A 20603-nucleotide genomic window follows, 5' to 3' on the forward strand; every position below is an offset into this window, starting at 1 on the left:
ACAGCCATACGAAGTAAATTCCATTGCCTCAATTTACAGATGAGAAAACAGGTAATGGGAAAGTAAATGTAACTTGCTTAGTTACATAGATAGGAAGAAGCAGTCAGGAACTGAACTCTGGCAGCGCAGCTCCTGAACTCACACTCCTAACCACTGTAAGTCACTATCTCCTAGAAAGCCTCTAGCCAAGAAACTTCCTTCTCTTAAAAATCTTCTCTATTGTTCCCCATCTCTCTTTATCTAAACCAATCTAATTGTTATATATCACATAGCTTAAGAGAACAAAGATAATCCAGTTCAATGTGCTTAATTTCAAGTTGATTTTTTTATACCACTTAACACAATCAACTTCCTTATCAATTTTAACCCACTCTTCTCTCATTCAGCTAAATCAGTCAGTAGAAATGAATGGACTATCTGTATGTTTATTATTACTGTATAGAAATTTATGTTTATTACAGCAGCTTAAACCAAAGCCTTTCTAGTCATTAGGACATTTTTGACACTTACCACTAGAACATAATTATCTCAAAAATTTAAGAGATGTAATGTACTACTTTGTGCAAAAAAGTTTTTTTCCTAATTATAAAACATGCTTACCTATAATCACTCCATCCAAATGGAACAAATGTTAACATTTGATATGCTTCTTTTTCTCTAGACATACGTACGTGTGTGTGTGTGTTGTGTGTGTGTGTGTGTGTGTGTGTGTGTGTGTGTGTGTGTGTATGTGTGTGTGTAGTCTCCCAATCCTTACCCATGACTGAGGGTGTATCATGATACTACTTTACTTGGTATTCTGCATTTTTCATTTAACACCACAAGCACTGGACATAGACATACACACACACATTTAATGCTTTTAATAAACCAACTGCAGTACAGTGAATTACTTAATATGGCCCCTCCTGCCTTAGTCTTTGTGATTCCCACACAATGACTGGGTGGGACTATGCAAATAAGGTGTCTGTGGCCCACCAAGGGGATTGGACAGCTTGCTAATAATGCATATAAGGTACATGGAATGCTGTGGGGGTGAGACCATGCAAATAATGTGTACGGAACCCTAATGAGGGAATTGGTCACTTTGCCATCCCGCTAGGCTTAAAAGAGAGCTAATCCCAGAGCAGAGGGAGACGTCACTAGCACCAAGAAAGAAAAGCCAGGAGCAGAGTACGTCATTTGGACCTGGAGCCCCTGAGCTGAGAACCTCCTACACCCAGGAGACAGCAGTAACACTGGAGACTGCGCAAGATGGAGCAGAGAACCAGCATCACCAGAACCAGGAGATCGGCAGCAGACAGCATGGTGTGCTTCCCAGCCCAGACAGCGAAAAAGCTAGGCCCCTGCAGGCAGGAGGCTTACTGGCAGAGTGGGGTATCTCTGGGTACTTATCAGTGGAGCCAAAGAGCTTTGTTTAACACTTGCCTGAGCAGGGCAGAGGCTGGACTGGCCCAAGAGGCCTGAGGGCTGACAGGCCAAGGGCCAGGGAGACGTCTGCTTGTAGGCACGGCCAAGAAGCTGTCCTGACCAAGAACTGTATCCTCAGTCGTTCCTAATCCTGAATTGTAACCTGTTACCTCTCTAAAAGACAACAAAAAATCCACTGCCATGGAGTTGACTCCGACTCATAGAGACCCTATAAGACAGAGCAGAACTGCTCCATAGGGTTTCCAAGGAGCAGCTGATGGATTTAAACTGCTGACCTTTTGGTTGGCAGCTGAGCTCTTAACCACTATGCAATCAGGGCTCAATAAACCCCACAATCATAAGTATTATCTGTGAGTTTTATGTGGCCATTGCAATGAATTACCAAACCCAGCAGAGAAACAGAGTGCCGTGGGAGGGACGGCTGGTGTCCGAACTGGTAAAAAGGTTGGAAAGAGGAGGTATGCCTGACACCTGCTTCATAGGAATCTATGAAGCGGATGGTGATTCCCTCTTACCTCTCATGAAAGTAGAGGAGGTAAGACACCATCACACCATTTTTACACCAACCATATTCACTTATCCATTTCTTTAGTATTTAATATTCAGGTTTCTAAACTAATGAAATCTGTAGCAAAAATGAAATCTTTATAATGAGATTAAAACTTCTTTACAGGACCCAAACAATGGACCAATTTTCTCCAGTAATCTTTTCTGTGGAATACACCATATTCAAAAATAACACCTTAGTCCACAAGTTGAAATAAAAATATCAGAGCGCTTGGGATACACCAAAAGATTTGTTTTACTATCCTCATATAAGTCTTTCGTTATGAAAAAGTCTCCTTATGTATACAAAAAATAAGATACTTTCTCTGATTTACATATATTAGGATATGGTATATGAACCATGGTTCAGTAGTACAATTCTTGCCTCCCACGTGGGAGATCCAGGTTCAATCTCTGGCCAGTGCACCTCATGCGCAACCACCATCCATCTGTCAGTGTAAGCTTTTTTTGTTGCTATTATGCTAGACAGGTTTCAGTGGAGCTTCCAGGCTAAGACAGAGTAGGAAGAAAGGCCTGGTGATCTACCTCTGAAAAACCAGTCAATGAAAACTCTATGGATCACAACAGTCCAATCCACAACTGACCATGGGGGTGGCACAGGACCAAGAAGCATTTTGTTTCATTGTGCATAGAGTCTTCATGAGTTGGGGGCCAACAACAGGACAGCAGCTAACAACAACAATATAAGCCATAAGTGAATTTGTAACACTTTTGAAAGTAAATATGATTAGGTTTTCCAGTAGCCAAAATACTTAATTTTATGAGTATCTTATTGAAAAGTTGGTTCAATTTTTCTTGCCTCTTTTGCCATTCTCTAAAGACAAGTTTAAAAACATTAAGAACACCATCTTCAATTCAATCAGTTGTTTACCTAACAGTCTATAGCACTCTTCTATATTATCACTAAATTTATCCCAGTAACAGTGAAAGTTCCAAATTCAATCCATAACATTCCACCCTTTGGCACCCAAAAATTCATGTCCTTCCCACATGCAAAACACATTCATCCCATCACATCACTGCCAGTCTTAAATCAACTTCAAGTCCAAAATCTCATCTTCTGAAGCATCTAAATCAAATATGGGTGAGACTTTAGGCGTATTGCATCCTGGGGCAAAACTCCTCTACATCTGTGAACCTGTGAAATCTAGAATAGCAGTTATTTGCTTCCAAAGTACAATGGTAGAACAGGCACAAGGCAGATGTTTCCATTACAAATGGGAAAAACTGGAAGGAAAGAAGGGATAACGGCACCAAGCAAGTCCAAAACCCAGCAGAACAAACTACATTAGCTCTCAAGGCTTGAAAATAATCCTCTCTTCTCTGAGACCAACTGGGCAATGGCCTCACCATCCAAACTCTGGGTGGTGGCCATGAACTCTAGATTCTGGGTGGAGGACCCTCAGCCCTGAGCTTCAGCTCTGCCTTCCAGGCCCACTGGGGCAGCAACTCTGCTCCCTTGGCTTTGGGTGGCCTCATTCTCCTAGTCCATCTGAAAGGCAACCCCAGCCCCTCAGCCCTGGTAGGCCCCATTCTTCCGCCCCTGGACATAGCAGCCCCACCCCCACAGCTTTGGGTTGCAGCCTCTTCCCTCTGGCACACATGAACAGCAACCCCACACTCCAGAACTGAGTTGGTGACAAGCCAACTCTTTGAAACTTAGGAGGCTGTGACCCCACCCTTTGAAACCAAGACCCTGCTTCCCATGCTCCTTCCAATAGTTCTGCTGATCTCTGAGCTACTCCAGGGATGGTCCTTTTCTTTTCTTGGAAGACAACAGACATAGCTCCTCCGTCCTGTTCCCTGCCTGTAGAATTCTAAGAGGCAGACAACGTTCTTTTCTTTTATTCTTTTTCTGTCCCCATCAGTCTAAGGTGATGGGCTTTCTACTGTGATAGTTGGTCAGATCCATCAGTCACAGGCTTAATCTCTTTAAGAAAAGACTGTATAGCCATGTCCTTGGTGAACATTCTAGGACACGTGTCCTTAGTATGTACAACAGAATTTTCCAAATCTTTAAGTTCTGTTTTCATTTTGCACAGTTCATTTTTAAGTCTACCTTTTTCCTCTCACATTTTACTAGAAGTTGCAAGGAGAAACCACATGGCCCCTTTAAGATCCTACTTAGAAATCTCCTCAGTCAAAATTCTAGGTTCATCATTTGCCAATTCTACCTTCTACGAAACATTTGAACATAATTCATCTAAGTCCTTTGCCACTGCATAAAAATCATCACGCTTCCTCCACTGTCCAATCACATATTCATTATTTTCTTTTAAAGCCTCACCAGAAGCACATCTAACATCCATATTTCTAGCAACGTTCTGTTGCTGGTGCCATCTGTATTCTCTAAGGTGACAGAGACTTTTGCTATGGTTCTCCTCACTTAGCTGGGCCCTCACCAGAACTGCCTTTGATGTCCATAATACTACCAACAGTCTTTTCAAGGCAATCTAAGCTTTTACTACTGGGCACCTTAAACTCTTCCAGCCTCTACCCATTACCCAATTCCAAAACCACTTCTACATTTTAGGTATCTTTTAGAGCCGCACCCCACTCCTGCTACCAAATTGTATCAGTTATCTAGTGCTGCTATAACAGAAATACCAGAAGTGGGTGGCTTTAACAAACAGAAATTTATTTTCTCACAGTTTAGAAGGCTAGAAGTCCAAATTTAGGGTGCCAGCTCTAGGGAAAGGCTTTCTCTGTTGGCTCTGGAGGAAGATCCTTGTCTCTTCTGAGCTTCTGTTCTTGAGCAATCTTCATGTGGCTTGGCATCTCTCTTCCCCCATCTCTGCTCTGCTTGCTTGTTAAATCTTTTACATATGAAAAGAGATTGACTCAAGATACACCCTATACTAATCCTGCCTCATTAACATAACCAAGACAACCCATTCCCAAATGGGATTATAACCACAAGCATAGAGGTTAGGATTTACAACATATATTTTGGGGGAATGTAAGTCAATCGTAACAGGTATTAACATATATAATAACCTGTAAAAACAGCAGATTTGAAGCCTAATGAACTTGGGTTCAAATTCTGGATCTAAATCTCCATTTTTCCTATTTTTGTATAATGAATACTATGGTCCTAAAAGGTTCTGAGAAAGCTTAACTAAGTTACTGGCATACTGAACTGTAATTATTACTACTGTAATAAGCATGAAAGAAAACTTTTGGTATCAGGCTCAGGGTTTTCAATATATAGCTAGGCTACTATACTACAGGGTCGCTATGAGTCAGAATCAACTTGACAGCACACAACTATATTTCAACAAAATTTACAAAGCCATCAACTCTAAAAGGCACTATTATTTTATGAACCCTGAAAGAGAAAAAAGCTGCAAATTAAACTATGATGCGATGCTTTTATCACTTAAAATTTTTCTTCACAATATAGTCCTTTCTAATATCAATACAGCTGGTCTGAAGAGTGTTTCAATATTGCTCCAGGATTTTCTTTAAAACCACTGACACTCATCCTACAAGTCTTGACACCGGTGCTTGCTTTTGCAAACAATAACCAAAAAGAGATTTTTACACAGCAATTATTCAACAGTGGAAGTTACAATAAGGCACACATCACATGTCCAAAATGACAGCAGTATCAACAACAAAGGCCAAATTATGTATGTGTAATGACAACTACATCAAAACTGCCACCTGGCTAAAAGCAATACTAAGATGCCACTGACTGTTAAGATGTATCCCAATTTTAAAGCTTTCAAGAAGTGCTTTTAAAAATGCACATCTTAGAATAGGGGAAAAAAAAAAAAAATGGCAGCTTTTTTTTTTTCCTCCTCTCCCAAAGTCTTTTCTGATGTTTCCCATCACTTTTCACAAATATCTATTGCTCCCCCTCTTTTGTTGTCATTCCTTTGACTCTTCTTTTTTGTCTCCTTTCTCCGTCCCTCATAGCTTTTCCCATATTACTTAGTGTTGATTTGGGGTAAGCTCGGCTACTACGTAATGATATATAAATTACCTAATGAGACGGAGGAGCCCCAGTGGCAAAGTGGTTAAGAGCTATGGCTGCTAACCAAAAGGTCAGCAGTTTAAATCCACCAGCCGCTCCTTGGAAACCCTATGGGGCAGTTCTACCCTATGGGGCAGAATCAACTTGACAGCAAGGACTTTTTTCTTTTTTTTTTTTGAGAATGAACTTTTCTTCTATCCCCAAAAGGACCCAGTTAGCATAGAATGTGTAATTTGCATCTTTGGTACTTTCAAGTGCTGAGTTCTAGGGCTTGCTTATCTCTGAGTTCCCGTTCTGAGTTGAAGGGAAGATGCGTTTGACAGCCCAGATACTTATCTCTGCCATCCTAATCCTGGACCAACTAACACATTAAGACTATCCTGAAGTACATCACTGGGAAAACACTCAAGAAACAAACACATTCATATTTTGCCAATTAAACAAAACGATAAAGATACTCTAACCTAATGTGGTTACAAGAATGACAATACCAATGTTAGAGATAGAACTGCTTTGGAAAAGAAATTATAATTAGTTTGGTTGGGACACACTAAGCTTGACGTCAAATTTTGCTAGAAAAACCTAGTGAGCAAACATACAGGCCTGAAGCTTTGCTGAAGCTTGAAACGTAAACCTTAAAAGAATCAGTACCCAGTGATAACACACCTTCGAGGCAACATTGTTTAAAAGTTGAAAATTTAGAAATACTCTGAAAGTCCATCAGTAGGGGAATTAGTTAAATAAACTATGGTACATCTCTGCTATAAAATAATCTGGGGCAGCTACAAAGGACACAGAAAAATCTATACTAAGTAAAATTTCTTAAAGCAAGTAATTTTAAAAAAGTAAGTTACAGAACAACACATAAATCTAATCCTATTAATGCCAAGAGCTATATCTAAAAAAACTCTTCCAAAATATTAACTGTGGGTATCAATGGGTAGTAGATGGGATTTTAGGGAATTTTTATTTTTGTGTTATTAGGATTCTTTTTAATAAGCAAATAAAACTACTTAAAAAAACAACTCTATTCTGAGCCCTGGTGGCACAGTGGTTAAAACGCTCGGCTGCTAACTGAAAGACTGGCAGTTTGAACCCGCCAGCTGTTCTAAGGGAGAAAGATGTGGCAGTCAGCTTCTGTAAAGATTACAGCCTCAGAAACCCTATGGGGCAGTTCTACTCTGTCTACAGAATTGCTATGAGTCGGAATTGACTTGATGGCAATGGATTTGGTTTTGGGTTTTCTTTAGAAAGGCCTTTTGGGGTCATGAGGTCTTAGAACCAGTAGCACTTAGTCCTTTACAGATACAACATAAGAGGAAACCGGGCTTCCATCCCACTCCCACTTCCCATAGCTCAGAAGAAAAGGCAAGTCTAGTTTTAAATGTATAACCAGTCATTTATAGAATTCTTCAGGTTTCCAGTTAATAATTATTTTCTCAAGAGGCATTTATGAAATATAGTACTTGGAGCAATTTGACAACTTGTGAACATGCTGATTTCAAGGTTACTAGCCTGACAATAATAATGTTATTATTTTTAAAAGGTGATATATTCAGTTGTTAAGAAAACCAAAAAATCTGTAGGATTCAAGGAACTTAAATTGTCAATTTCCTTTGCAATAAATCTACATTAAGAAGGTACTTCAAAATAAAATAAAAGTCATTATTTATAAAGGTTAGAGCCTGGTTAGAGCCTTATTACAATAGCATGATCAGGGATAGAAGACAAATTCTGTTTTCTCTTTTTTACCCTTACTGACGCCATATTAAGCCAACTTTTAGAAAAATAGTGTCATAACAAGTCTTGTTATAATAATGCTAGTGAACTAACCAATAACTTAAAAATAAAACAAACAACAACCAAAAAAAAAAAAAAAAAACCTAAAACTAAACTGAATAATGCCTAAGACATCTTTCTAGTTTAAAAACCACAGATTTAGTTTAAAAACCATAGATGGCCCCAGAATCTAAATAATCCCATTAGGAAACACACAGGACAATCTGTGTTGAGTGAGTCAGTCAATTCTCATCAATATTACAATACAACTGAATATAATTAAATCTGAGGGATCAAACACTTTCAAACTTAGATCTATTTGAGAGGGCCATAAATAGAACAGAAAAGAAGAATTATCCAAATATAACTGAAAACTAAGGAGAAGAAAAAAGCAAAAGGACAATGTACTTGTAAGACTGCTTAGGAAGGAATTAACTGTACTGAAAGTGGCTATTAACAGACAAAAAGTGGAGGGCTTACCAAGTATGCAAAAGAAGCCAGCTCAGACAGACTCCCCCCACCGACACACACAAACACAAGCATGCACAAGCTACACATAGGTGAATAAAAGCCTTAAGGATGAGGCGTAGGTAACAACATCATATTAGCACAAATTTTGGGAGCACCTACCATAAGATCCAAATAGGAATATAATATAAGAGCCTATAACTCATAGCCCAGTTGATATGAAAGCACAAGAACAAGGAAAACCATGTATCACTAAGCCAGATGAAGCAGGGGAGACTGGAAGGGGACAATCAGCTAATTTGAATGTGAAGCAGAGAAAAAGATACCTACACACTGTGAAGGCCAAGAGGGAAGTACTGTGAACGTAAAGCTACTAAGGAGTCAGGCTGCTAGTAGTAATCCTATGTGTAGTGTAGAGTCCTGTCTACGGAGAAAGAGATGTTCAAAGAAGCATTTGAAGAAAAAAATAAAAAATGGCAGCAGCACATGACCAAGGAAAAGACTAACTAGGGGAGCAGAGCATATGGTAGATGTAAAACAAGGTAGTAATCCAATTATGCCACTACCTGTCTGTTTGTCATATTTTGGGGGCTTGCATGTTGCTATGATGCTGGAAGTTATGCCACCAGTATTTCAAATACCAGCAAGGTCACCGATGGTCAGGGCTTCAAACCAGTTCCACCTCAGATATACTAAATCAGAATCTACAGTTTAACAAGATCCCCAGGTGATTCTTATGCATAATAAATTTTGAGAACCACTACTTTACTAGAGGAGCCCTGGTGGCGCAGTGGTTAAGAACTATGGCTGCTAACCAAAAGGTCAGCAGTTCAAATCCACAAGCCACTCCTTGGAAACCCTATGGGGCAGTTCTACTCCGTCCTATAGGGCTCGCTATGAGTTGGAATTGACTTAACGGGAACGGGTTTGATTTTGGTTTGGCTCTACTAGTCGTTCTCAGAATTGGTCCCTGACCAGCAACATTAGCATCACTTGGGAGCTTGTTAGAAATACAAATTCTCAGCAGGGGTTCAAACCAGATTTCAGTAAAAGGGAGAGGGGAGGGTTCAATCAATCATGTTAAGATAAGCCAATAGTTGATCTTCTATTCTTCTCCCTCTCTTCCCTTTATAAGCTTCACTATAACCAGCCTACTTCAAGCCATTTGCTTTTTTTTTTGGAATCAGAATGGTCTCCCTATTTGCATACAGAATAACTAGAATAACTGCTCAGAATAAACCTTACGTTTCAATTTCTCTTTTGATGATTTTTAACAAAGGGTAACCTTTTTGGAGTTGGTGGGGTAAAGCTTTAAAATTCTCTTAACCTTTGTAGTTCTAGTATCAATAGTAACTACCAAGTTTCAGCAGGAATAAACCGCCTACCACCACTGTCAAACCAACCCTAGATCCAAGTGTACAATTAATACAAAACATGTAATGTTCATCCATGATTGCAGGCAAAGAATAGACCAAAAGCAAGTTTGCCTACAAGCTCTCCTAGACTCAGAAATCCTAAGCTTTTTGGAAACATTTTCAAGGAAAAGAGTTTACAATCACATATGCATCAAAATCATTTTCCTAAAGAAATACTTAAACCACCACACTTTCCAACTGTGGCTCCCAATTTCCAAAGACAACAAAAGTTCTCATAGTCGATTTCAAAGCCCTTCAGGAGCTGAACTCATGATCCTTGACAATTCTCACAGCACAATCTTGTCTATTCCCTTTCTATGCCCACACAAGCCTCTACTTTTTTCTCTCACATCCAGACTTTTGGTTCCCAGTTTTTAATCATGCTTTAAACTTCACCTGCTCCTTTAAGTCCTCTAATTAAGCAGAGCCTGATCTAGATGTAGCACTCACCCCCACAGAGCCTGAGAGATTCCCTACATTGCTACCAGATGTGTTTGAGGATGCTTGTATAGGCTTGTAGGCACAGGAATAGACACAGAGCTGGTCAATCTTACAGTGCTTTCCTTTAAATTATAAAATCGTCCAATGCAGATACCAAATCATCACTGTACAAGGTACCTCTGGAACACAAAGAGCTAGCCTGGGTACACAACATACATGCCAGTGTTTTATGAAGATTTTCTCCAGATACCTCATGTGCACCCCAGAGTCCAAGTCCCCTACTTAGAAGAAAAGGGAGTAAATATGGCTCAGGGTAACTTTTCTGCTTTAGTCATCATTCATGTAATTTGCAGTTTCAACTCCAAAGAGTGGGAAATGGTCAGAAGATGTAAATAAGGGAGAAGAAAACAAAAACTGGCTTTGAAATATTTCTGCAGTACCCCCTCTTCCTGGGAACACACAAACCAGAATAACTAGATCTCTCAAGTTATACAGCCTACCAGATAGGATACTAGACAGATCCTAACACATCATGAAAACAAAACTTGCCTTGAAACCACCAGCCACATTCTGAGATCATAGTTAAATTTGAAAAGTGCAAGCCTCCTCCCAGGTCTCTAGTTGCTATGCTCAAAAAAAAAGGTAGGAAGGGGCCACTAGGTTTTTTCCTTACTATTATTTTCAGTAATAACAAAACAACATATAAAAACAGTAAGAAAAAATCCAGTTAAAATCTCACCACCGCAACAGAGCAGATCATTTTCAAATTTCTACAGAGTATCAGTTTGTAAATTATATATATATATATATATATATATAAAAGCAGGCTGAGACTGCTGTACTAAAGGATTCAAGAGCAAAATTTGTTTACAAAATGTACTTTTAACACCTAGCTTCCAAAAATTAATTACAATTACAGTATTGCACAACTGCCTAATAAAGAACTGCCTAATAAAGAATTCTTTCTTCCAAAATATTATCTCAACCAAGTTAGGATACAATAAAAGCTGAAGAAAAGTCACTGAAATCACCTCGCTCCTAGAATATGGCCAAAAACTTCCCCACCTAGTTGCCCAAGGCAAAAAAATATTAAAACTAAATAAAGCGCCCAGACTGGCTGATTATTTAGGAAAAACCTAATAACTTTGTAATTACTTCATCTTTTCAAAGTTGTGAAACAATAAAAACTGTTAGAATATGAAGGTGACCTACGAGATTGGGAAATCAGCTGGTCCTAGCAATAATCTTTAGCTTTTAACAATTCTTCCAAAAGAATTTTAAATCTTCACCTTCCATTTAGTAAATACACCTTTCGGTTTCAGAGTTCTAGTTAGAGGTAAAGGATGTGCTACAGTAGCAATGAACTGGATAATACAGCATTGAAAATTCCAATTACTGTTATTCTATTAATTTCAGAAGTGGAAAAAAAAGGTGTGAAGACATGGACCAGTTCCTGGGGTCATTCGTCATCTTCTTGTGTGGAAAAGCACCCTATCTGTGCACCTCAGCCTTTCTGGGTCCTACCCGTCCAGATACCCTTTCTACGGAATATTCAGAGTAGTGGAGACAAGAATCATTCCTCAAGCTGCTAATGTCCTTTATAAATGGGATTCTTCCACATGTCTTTGACTTTATGAGTAGACTGGAAACCCATGGGAAATAAGGAACACTTGAAAAAAATATTTCACCACCTTCTTTGTGCTAAGTATGAAGCACAAAAAGACAAGGGACACAGATCCTCAAGAAGTAAAGAGATCAAGGAAGACTGATAAACCAGGGGAATAAAGGCAGCTATAGCCTAAAACGTACTCAAGTCAGCTCTGAAAATTACCCCAAATGTGTGGCTCATTGCCTAAACCAACACGTACTTCTGGTAATAATAAACACTGAAAATTCATAAACAAAAAAGGGTTTTCTTAATTCAAAGACCCTACAAACTACCGGCAGCATTAAAATTTACATAAAACATAGTCAAAGAATATATGTGAAATATATTTTCTAACGGCATTTCAATTTAAGTTATTACAAAAGGAAAAACTGTTCAGTACTGTACCGTCTAGTCTTCAAAACACCAAGAAGCTAGTATCTTTGATTTGACCAAGTTACAAATCTGTTCTCAGTAGAGAGAGAAAACACACTGCCTCTGTTTAACACAAAGGACAAAAAAGATCATCACTGCAAATCATAATGTTTGGGTTCATGATGAAAACAGGAAACAGACAGAGGTGTGTGTGTGTCCACTGCCATCCAGTCAATTCCAACTCATAACGACCCTATAGGACATAGTAGAACTGCCCTATAGGGTTTCCAAGGCCATACATACTCTTTAGGAAGCAGACTGTCACATCTGGTGGGTTCAAACATGAGCTCTTAACCACTGCACCACCAAGGCTCCTTAATTAAAGAATATGTGTGAAACATATTTTTTAATCACATTTCAATTTAAGTTACTACAAAATGAAAAACTTTGGTATTTTACTGTCTAGTCTTCAAAATACTTAAGAAGCTAGTATCTTTGATATGACCAAGTTACAAATCTGTTTTCAGTAGAGAGAGAAAATACACTGCCTCTGTTTAAAGCAAAGGACAAAAAAGATCATCACTGCAAATCATAATGTTTGGGTTCATGATGAAAACAGGAAACAGACAGGCTGCCCAGGTATAATTATGGTTGTAGTCTAATGTGCCTTCAAGTTCAGCCAAGAATTAAAACCCAGTGAAGAGGTTAAGCAGAATTTACTTGCCTCTACCTTGCTACAGAATGCAACTTTTAATAATACGCCCAGCAACATGTTACATAACCAGCAGTAAACAACAATCTGATTCAAACCTCATTAGTAACAACATTCTGCCACTGTCTCCCACTGAAATTAATAGCTGACTTTGCCAGAGGGGGAAAAAACACAACACATATCTACCCATTTCTATGGCGCCTACCACAGTGAACCAGACAAGCAGATAATACCACTAGATCTGCACAGAATCTACAAAAATTTTTTATTCTTTTTTTTTTTCCAGTTTGCTGCTCTCTTCTTCCTTTTAACAAGACCATATCATATGGATGCATTTAGAACCTAAGAAGAAAGTTGAGAAGGATCATCTAACTTTTACTGCCTATTTCAGCTGTATCTCAAAAGAATGGAAGCATAAAACAAATAGATATTTGTAATAAAGATATACAGGTAAAGCTCATGTGATAAGAGCCGCAGCTGTGTGAAAAGCAAAAGCACACTGAGGGAGCAGCAATGTAGAGAAAAGGAAAGGAGGATGTGACAAATCATGTAAACAATCAAACAAAAATTAATTTTTTAAAAAGCTAAACAAAGGATCTACAATATTCATGAAGGTTAAATTTTGTTAAATTGTCTCTGCTGACTTGTTTTGCATTTTTATGATCTCAAGGGTTCACCTGAGAAGAAAAAAATTACCTAAGAGGGATAAAAGAAAGTATATAAAAATAATTTGTTACAGCTCTTCAAATAACTCCTTACTTGCTGAATTTAGAACACACTAATTTCACAATGCTGTTCAGATCCATAAATGTGAAACTGTCATGTTGAGTCTAGGTATTGTTTTCCCCACAACAGACACTGACACATTGTTATCTAAGCAGAAACGTTAAACTATTTGGGACTAAGGTTTTCAACCTGCTTTCAAATTAAAATTAAAAATTAAATTCACTCAAATTAAAAATTAAACTCACTCTTGGCAATTCAGGTACTCTAGCTCAAAGAAATCCAGGTATGCTAGTTTAATTTAAAAAAGAAAAAAAGAAAAAACAAGTACCCTCTCCTCTAAACTTTGGTGAGGCTAAACCACCACCTCCACCTATCCAGTCTTTGTTGCTCGATAAGAACACTTTTAGTAGTGCTAGGCAACCGGCATGATGTGACAAATCCAACCAGACTTCAAAACTTTTTCCAAAGAAAGATAAGGTAAACAAGATATACTTAGCACCACACCCATTTAAACGCACAAGCAGCCAAGAATGCTTTTTTTCCCCCCCTCTCTAGACCTCCAGCTGGTCAGGAAACAATGTCTCTACAATCAAGATAGAGATCTGGCCCAGGGTGTTCAGGCATTCCTCACCTCCAGGCTGGCCTACAGCACCATTCTCCAGTGCTATCAAAACCAGAATTGGAACATTTTGTTAGGAAGCAGGCAAACATCCAAATACCCCGACTATCCTCGCCCCAGCGCTTTTTGCAACCCAAATCTGTTTTGGCTACTGAGCATGCTCCGACTTAAGACAGGCGCCACATGGGAGTTTTCAAAGCTTAGGCTCCAAACTCCACGTAATAACAGCAGCTGAAAGGGAAGAGGGGGAAAAAGTGGGGGGAGGGAAGAGCCGTGGATATGAATCTGGATATTGAAGTGAAGGACCCGGGGAGGGGCTGAAAATGGTGAAGGAAAAAACACACTGCTTTACCCTTCTTGCAGTAATGCAGAAGTTTACACGAAGTAGAAAAAATCTTTGCAATGGTGAAAACTGAAATGGCAAGTGGCAGAAACCAGGTCTAACTACCAGCTGAGCGCAGTAGCAGGTCACAACTGCCCAGAGTGTAATTCCCACCGATAAGCGTGGATCCTTATCTTTGAAACACAAAGCGGCGGCAGCACGGATTCATCAAGCCATTGGACAGCTTTGCAGTGTTGTAGAACAAGCCGCTTGGCCGAGCACGGCAATCCTATCAGGGGTGTGTACTGAGGGTAGTGCTTTGATTAGGACCGGGAACAAACCAATCTTCTGGACAGAAGCGGGGCCGGGGGAATTCCTGGAGGGCGTCCCGAACGCTTTCCAACACAGTCCGGCGGTAACGGCTGGACTGGGACTAGGGCCAATCTCGGCCCCACCTCAGGGCATCCTTGGCCGCAAGCGAGGCCCCTGCAAATGGTTGGGCCGCGCCATTCCCACCCGCCGGGACCCCGGCAGGCTGAGATTCGGCCTACACCCCCGCCCCTCAGGCCCGGGTCGTTTCCGCTCCGCCCGCGGCCGAACGCCCCCGCCTTGGCCCGAGTCCGGCTGCTGGGGCCTGAAGGCGAGCCGCGTCCGGGCAAAGCCTGCAGTCCCTGGTCCCACACGCCCACCTTAGGGCCCCTCAGTAACTCACGGTCGGCTGGGCGCACTCTCCCGGCGCCCTGGCTGCGCTTCCCCTCAGTGCAACTTTATTAGCAGCTGGGCCGCGGGACACGCGCACGGCGCCCGCTTGTCTAGCACCCGGATGAGAGAGGGAGGGAGACTGGGAGGACGCCCGCTAGGGTCGGCGCATGCGCGCAAGGGATCGAGTGACCGCTGCCGGACGGAGGGAAGGTCCGCCTTCCTAGGCGGCCGAAGGAAGCCTCGGTCTTTGGCTTAGTGCCTGCACCCGGGCTTCCGATCAGCCACAGGCTTCTCGCGTCAGTTGCCTGGCCTACGAGTGGAAGTCGGCTATCTCCTACCACCACAATAACCACTAGTAGCCTCCACTTGCCAAATTAACACAAACTGTAATAATGTGAAATAATTGTCGTTGATACGGACAGTTAAAGATGTTCTCAGTAATATGTAAAGTAAATAAAGGCATCTTCGAATACGACTTTACTATTTTTATTGATTTGTAACAAATCTGAGTGAAGTGAGTCCTCTCTCTGTGTAAAAGCAGCTTCAAAACGAGCTCCGGAATATCTTCCTACCACTCCCACATGGAAATCTTGGAGTCGATACTATCCCCACGCCCTTTGCGGATATTTGGAGATGGAGGGAGTTCCCTGGAGTTCCCGCAGTAGGGCTGTCCCTGCACTGGGAGCTCAATTCCAGTAGTTTAACACACATCCTCCTTATCTTGGCGGAAAGGAGTCCCGGTAGGGACTCAGCCCCTGGACAGGTGGGGCCTGAGGTGCAGAGAGGCCATTCATAGGCTAATATCTGGGCATCCATAGGCTTAAATCCCTCCACCCCATCTCCTGGGGCTAGAGCCTGACTTTCTTCCAGAAACTGGAGGTCCTTCTCAGTGCCTTTTCCCTCCAAATTCCCAAAACTGTCCCAGCCAAGTCTGCATTTCCCAGAAGATGTTGGTGATACCTCTGAGTCGATCCCAACTCACAGAGAAAGATGTGGTAGTCTGCTTCCCTAAAGATTACAGCCTTGGAAACCCTACCGGGCAGTTCTACTTGGTCCTATAGGGTCGCTATGAGTCGAAACCGACTCTGTGGCACACAACAACAGGGAGCAAAAACTTTTAAATAATTGTTTTTATTTTAAAAGTCAATAGTAGTTCTTCTGACATTCCACTATAGGTTTTCTTTTTAAATCAATTAAGTTTAAAAAAAGTTCGGAGTCATTTTTGAATATTTTCTTTCCCATCCCAGTCCTATCCATCGCGAAATTCTATTAGCTCTACCTTCAAAGTATATCCCAGATCTGATCATTTCTCACCACTCTATTTGCAGCCTCCGTAGCCTGAGCCAGAATCAACTCTCACCTGACATACATGTGTGGCAGATGCTATTTTGCTCCAGACTCCAGCGGTTTGTTTCCACGGGGAAGAGGACTCGGTAAAAGGTGCAAAAGTCTCTGCACTACAGGTGGCCATCTCAAATGCCTGATGAGGGAGTGAAGTGAGCCGGGGTGGAGGACCAGAGTACACCTGGTCCAATCAAAGGGAGAAGCTGCTGCTCCACTCCAGCCAGCTGTCACAATGGGAGATGTGGGAATAAGGGCCCATCTTCTGACTTTTCAAGAAAAGCTGGAAATATGGATTTTTATGCAAAAATTTGTTTTATCTGTTTAGCAACTCTTTCTTTCCTTCTTTCTCACTCTCTCTTTCTTTTCTGTCTTTGTTTTTTTTCTGGAGGCCAACCCTGTGCAAGCCAAACAAAACAAACCATGGTCCCTATTTAGCCTGCTGGCCATCAGTTTGCAATCTCAGGTCTACATCTTAAACTTCTTTACTACATCATAAACTTTATGAAACTAAAGTCCATGTACTTTAACTCTTTGTCACACTCACTGATTATTTGTTGTTAATTCAGATGTTTCCAGCCTTTGGAAAGCACATATTTTTGGAGCCTGCATAGGTTTATAATTCCCAGAAGTGCCTATAACTCTGCTTTGGAGGATGCCTTTTTTTAGAACTGATGTTTGCAGAATGTTTTGTTGAACATTATAGAATATAACAATTTGGTTTAAATATTTTGTACACTAGACCCACTCCTCTCTCCAAACAGCCAGCAAAATCCTTCCCCAAATAAACTGTTGACTGTCTTACAGTCACTGCAAATGTGTAAGGAATAATTTGTAATTATAGAATTCCTTTTAATAATCACATTTATAATCTTAAAACCAACAGTTTTGCTTCCTGAACTCTGTGTGCACATAATGATCAAATCAGCCACAGATGCCAGCCTCTCCTAGTTGCCACTGGGCTCAGCATAGGCCCTAAGGCGGAAGAGATGATAACATTCTAGGGGAAACAGAGATTTAGCAGCAGAGCAGATGCCTTCCAAAGGACTGAGAAATTACCCAGACCGCAAAGGGTATAGAAAATCAGGAGGATCACTAAATATCTTTATTTTCGGAACGATTATCAAACGGCAAATGAACAGGCCTGCCAGAGTCATAGGAATGGAGTAAGGAAGTCCCTATCTTTGGCAATTAAATTGAATCTAAGAATAAATGTAGAAGAGAATGACCTAAACAGATAGATATAGTCAGTGGGGCATCAAAATAGTCTGATTTCTCAGGTTAGTGTTGACACGACCAAGATCAGATAAAAGAACTTCATTTTACTTGACTTGTAGATAAACCTACATCTGGATAATTTAGACCAGTGGCTCTTAACCATTGTGCCCCCAGGGAACATTTGGCAATGTCTGAAGACATTCTTGGCTGTCATAACTGGAAGGCAGTGCTACTGGCATCTAGAGGGTAGAGGCGGGGGATGCTGCTAAACATCCTACAATGACAGGACAGCCCCACAGCAAAGAATTATCTAGCACAAAATGTCAATTGTGCTGAGGGTGAGAAACCCTGATTTAAGCCCAAAATAGTTTTTCTTTAATTGTGTTGATGTTTTTCCCCCAATATTTGTTTAAACTTAGTATAGAGAACCAGCCTAAATGTTTAGCCCATGACCTACTCCCTCACTGAATTTTCCAGATCCAAGAAGGAGGCAATTTTCAGGAAAGTTAGGACCATGTATGGTATGTGGAAAATTGGAATAATTAGCTAAGTCTTTCCACATTGAGTCCCTGGGTGGTGCAAACGGTAACCGTTTGACTACTAATTGAAAGGTTGGCAGCTCTAACCCACAAGTCGGTCGCCATGAGTTGGAATTGACGGCAACTGGTTTGGTTTTGGTTTTTTTCCATATTTTTTAAGTTTGATTTTTAAATATAGGATAATTAAGGCGAATTGTTCTTTGTTTGAATATCCTTAATAAATATCTCAATTTTACGCTTTGCTGTAGCTTTGAAGATTCTCCCTAAATAACTAGTGCATACCCAGTAGAATTGCAAGACTGTGAGGATGTCAGGAGAAGTCACCCAGCTTAGAGGATCAGTAAATGACATCACAGAGACCCCCAAAGGGTCCTGGTAGCTGCCTCAAAGATTTTTTTACTTCCTCAGATGGTCATAGCAAGTGGACATTAGAGGAAAAATGCCTAAGTGTATGCGACTCTCCCAGACATTGTCCTTGGAAACAATAAAGCTGCCTTTCTAAGTTCTGAGAATTCTGTGTATGTTTTTCAGTTGGCAGACTGCCCCCCCACCCCACCATACTTAATATTGGAAACAGTGCAGGAACCAGAGCTAAATTAAGAAGAGTTCCGAGAAGAGTGAGGTTCCAAAGAAATGATGTACAAAAACACACCCCACAATCCAGACAGAAAAACGTATGTTTCCATTTTCAAAACAACCTTCACGTCAGTATTTCACAGAGTCAAGGCTCTATGCCAATCAGAGAATATATTAAACTGATTTTATCCAATATCTGAAAGGATTTTTTTCCCCAGTAAAACTTGAGTGTTCCGACGTGAAATGCCTCCTTAACAGTGTACAGACGGTTTATTTTCACCTTAGAAACTGAAGATCTTAATGTATTGAAAAAAGAGAAGAAAAAGAATGACAACTGCTTCCACTTGAAGCACACGACTCTGGAGGCCACAGACTCCATAAGGATCCAGGGATGGATATCAGAGTATCTGTAGCGCCCTGGAATTAATATGCTCGTTTTTGTGTAGATACTGATACACAAATTCTCTGCAAAAAGAGTCCATAGCTTTCATCAGATTCTCAAAAGGTTTCCTGACCTCCATATGTTTGCAGATGCTTAAAGCAGTGGTAACTTTACACATGGTGTAAATTTAATGTGTCCATTTTAACTTTTCTTTCCTTAGAAGCCCTGGTGGCGCAGTAGTTAAAGTGCTCGGCTGCCAACCAGAAGGTCAGCGTTTTGAACCTACCAGCTGCTCCACAAGAGAAAGATGTGGCAGTCTGCTTCAGTAAAGATTTACAGCTTTGGAAACCCTGTGGGAGCAGTTCTATTCTGTCCTATAGGATCACTACGAGTCGGAATTGACTAGACAGCAATGAGTTTTTGTTTTTTTAGTTTGGTTTCTTTTCTTCTCTTTTCCAGAGCAACATAAGTATGAGACTCGTCCCTAGGGAAGGCTGCTTGATGTAGAGTGTAGGAACTTGGCTTGTCTGTCTTAAGCCATCTGCTACATTAAAGAAGGCCTCCTATGGCTAGAATCCAAAACACAAAATTAAAAGGGTTGCTTGCACCCAGAGTCGTAAAACAAAGAGGCTTTCTAAAGCAGGGCTTGGAGTGAACACTCGTTTCTCCCTGACCTAAACAGCATCTGTTCCTCCTGACGGCAAACACACCACAAGTTAACTCAACTGACCTCCACAGTTCTACATTCTCAATTTTCATCTTCAGAGACAGTCTCAGATGAGCCAAACCACATGTGTATCCCACCACAAATCCTGAACAGCAGGTGAAAATTTGAAAGTGTTGTGGAATTGGGGAGAGGGGAACGAGACAAAAATGTGACTTTCTCTAGAACGCCCTTTAACTGCATGAAATCTTAGTTACAAAAACTCTGAAGTCAGACATCCTGGGTTTGACACTGACTCTCTCACTTAGTATTTGTGTGACCTTGAGCAAATTTCTTAGGCAATCTGTGCCTCAGTCTCCTCATCTGTAAAATGGGGGTAGCAGTATGTTTTAGTTTCTTAGTGCTGCTATAACATCGCTAAAGCCAAAAGTGGGTGGCTTTAACAAACAGACATTTATTTTCTCACAGTTTAGTAGGCTAAAAGTCCAAATTCAGGGCGCCGGCTCTAGGGACAGGGTTATCTTGTCTGCTCTTTGGGAAGATCTTTGTCTCAGTGTCTTTAACATTCTTCTCTGTGTTCCTTGGAGATCTCCACATGGCATCTATTTCCCCCCATTTGTACTCACTTGCTTCTGTGCCTAATCTGTTCTTTTTGTAGTTAGATCTTAGACACACCTACACTGGTGGTGTAGTGGCATAGTG

At 40.7% G+C, this 20603-nt stretch overlaps 1 protein-coding gene across 2 annotated transcripts in view; it reads right to left on the reverse strand.

The window, feature by feature from the left end:
• Window positions 1–15309, reverse strand: part of SMAD5 (SMAD family member 5) — a 74491-nt gene extending 59182 nt beyond the window's left edge. For both annotated transcript variants that reach the window (XM_023738970.1, XM_023738971.1), the window contains exon 1: window positions 15192–15309. The gene's annotated coding sequence lies outside the window, so the exon portion shown is untranslated. The remainder of the gene's footprint in view (window positions 1–15191) is intronic.
• Between the last annotated feature and the right edge of the window lie 5294 nt (window positions 15310–20603).

The sequence above is a fragment of the Trichechus manatus genome, unplaced genomic scaffold (assembly GCF_000243295.1).
Source record: "Trichechus manatus latirostris isolate Lorelei unplaced genomic scaffold, TriManLat1.0 scaffold00127, whole genome shotgun sequence".
NCBI lineage: Eukaryota > Metazoa > Chordata > Mammalia > Sirenia > Trichechidae > Trichechus > Trichechus manatus.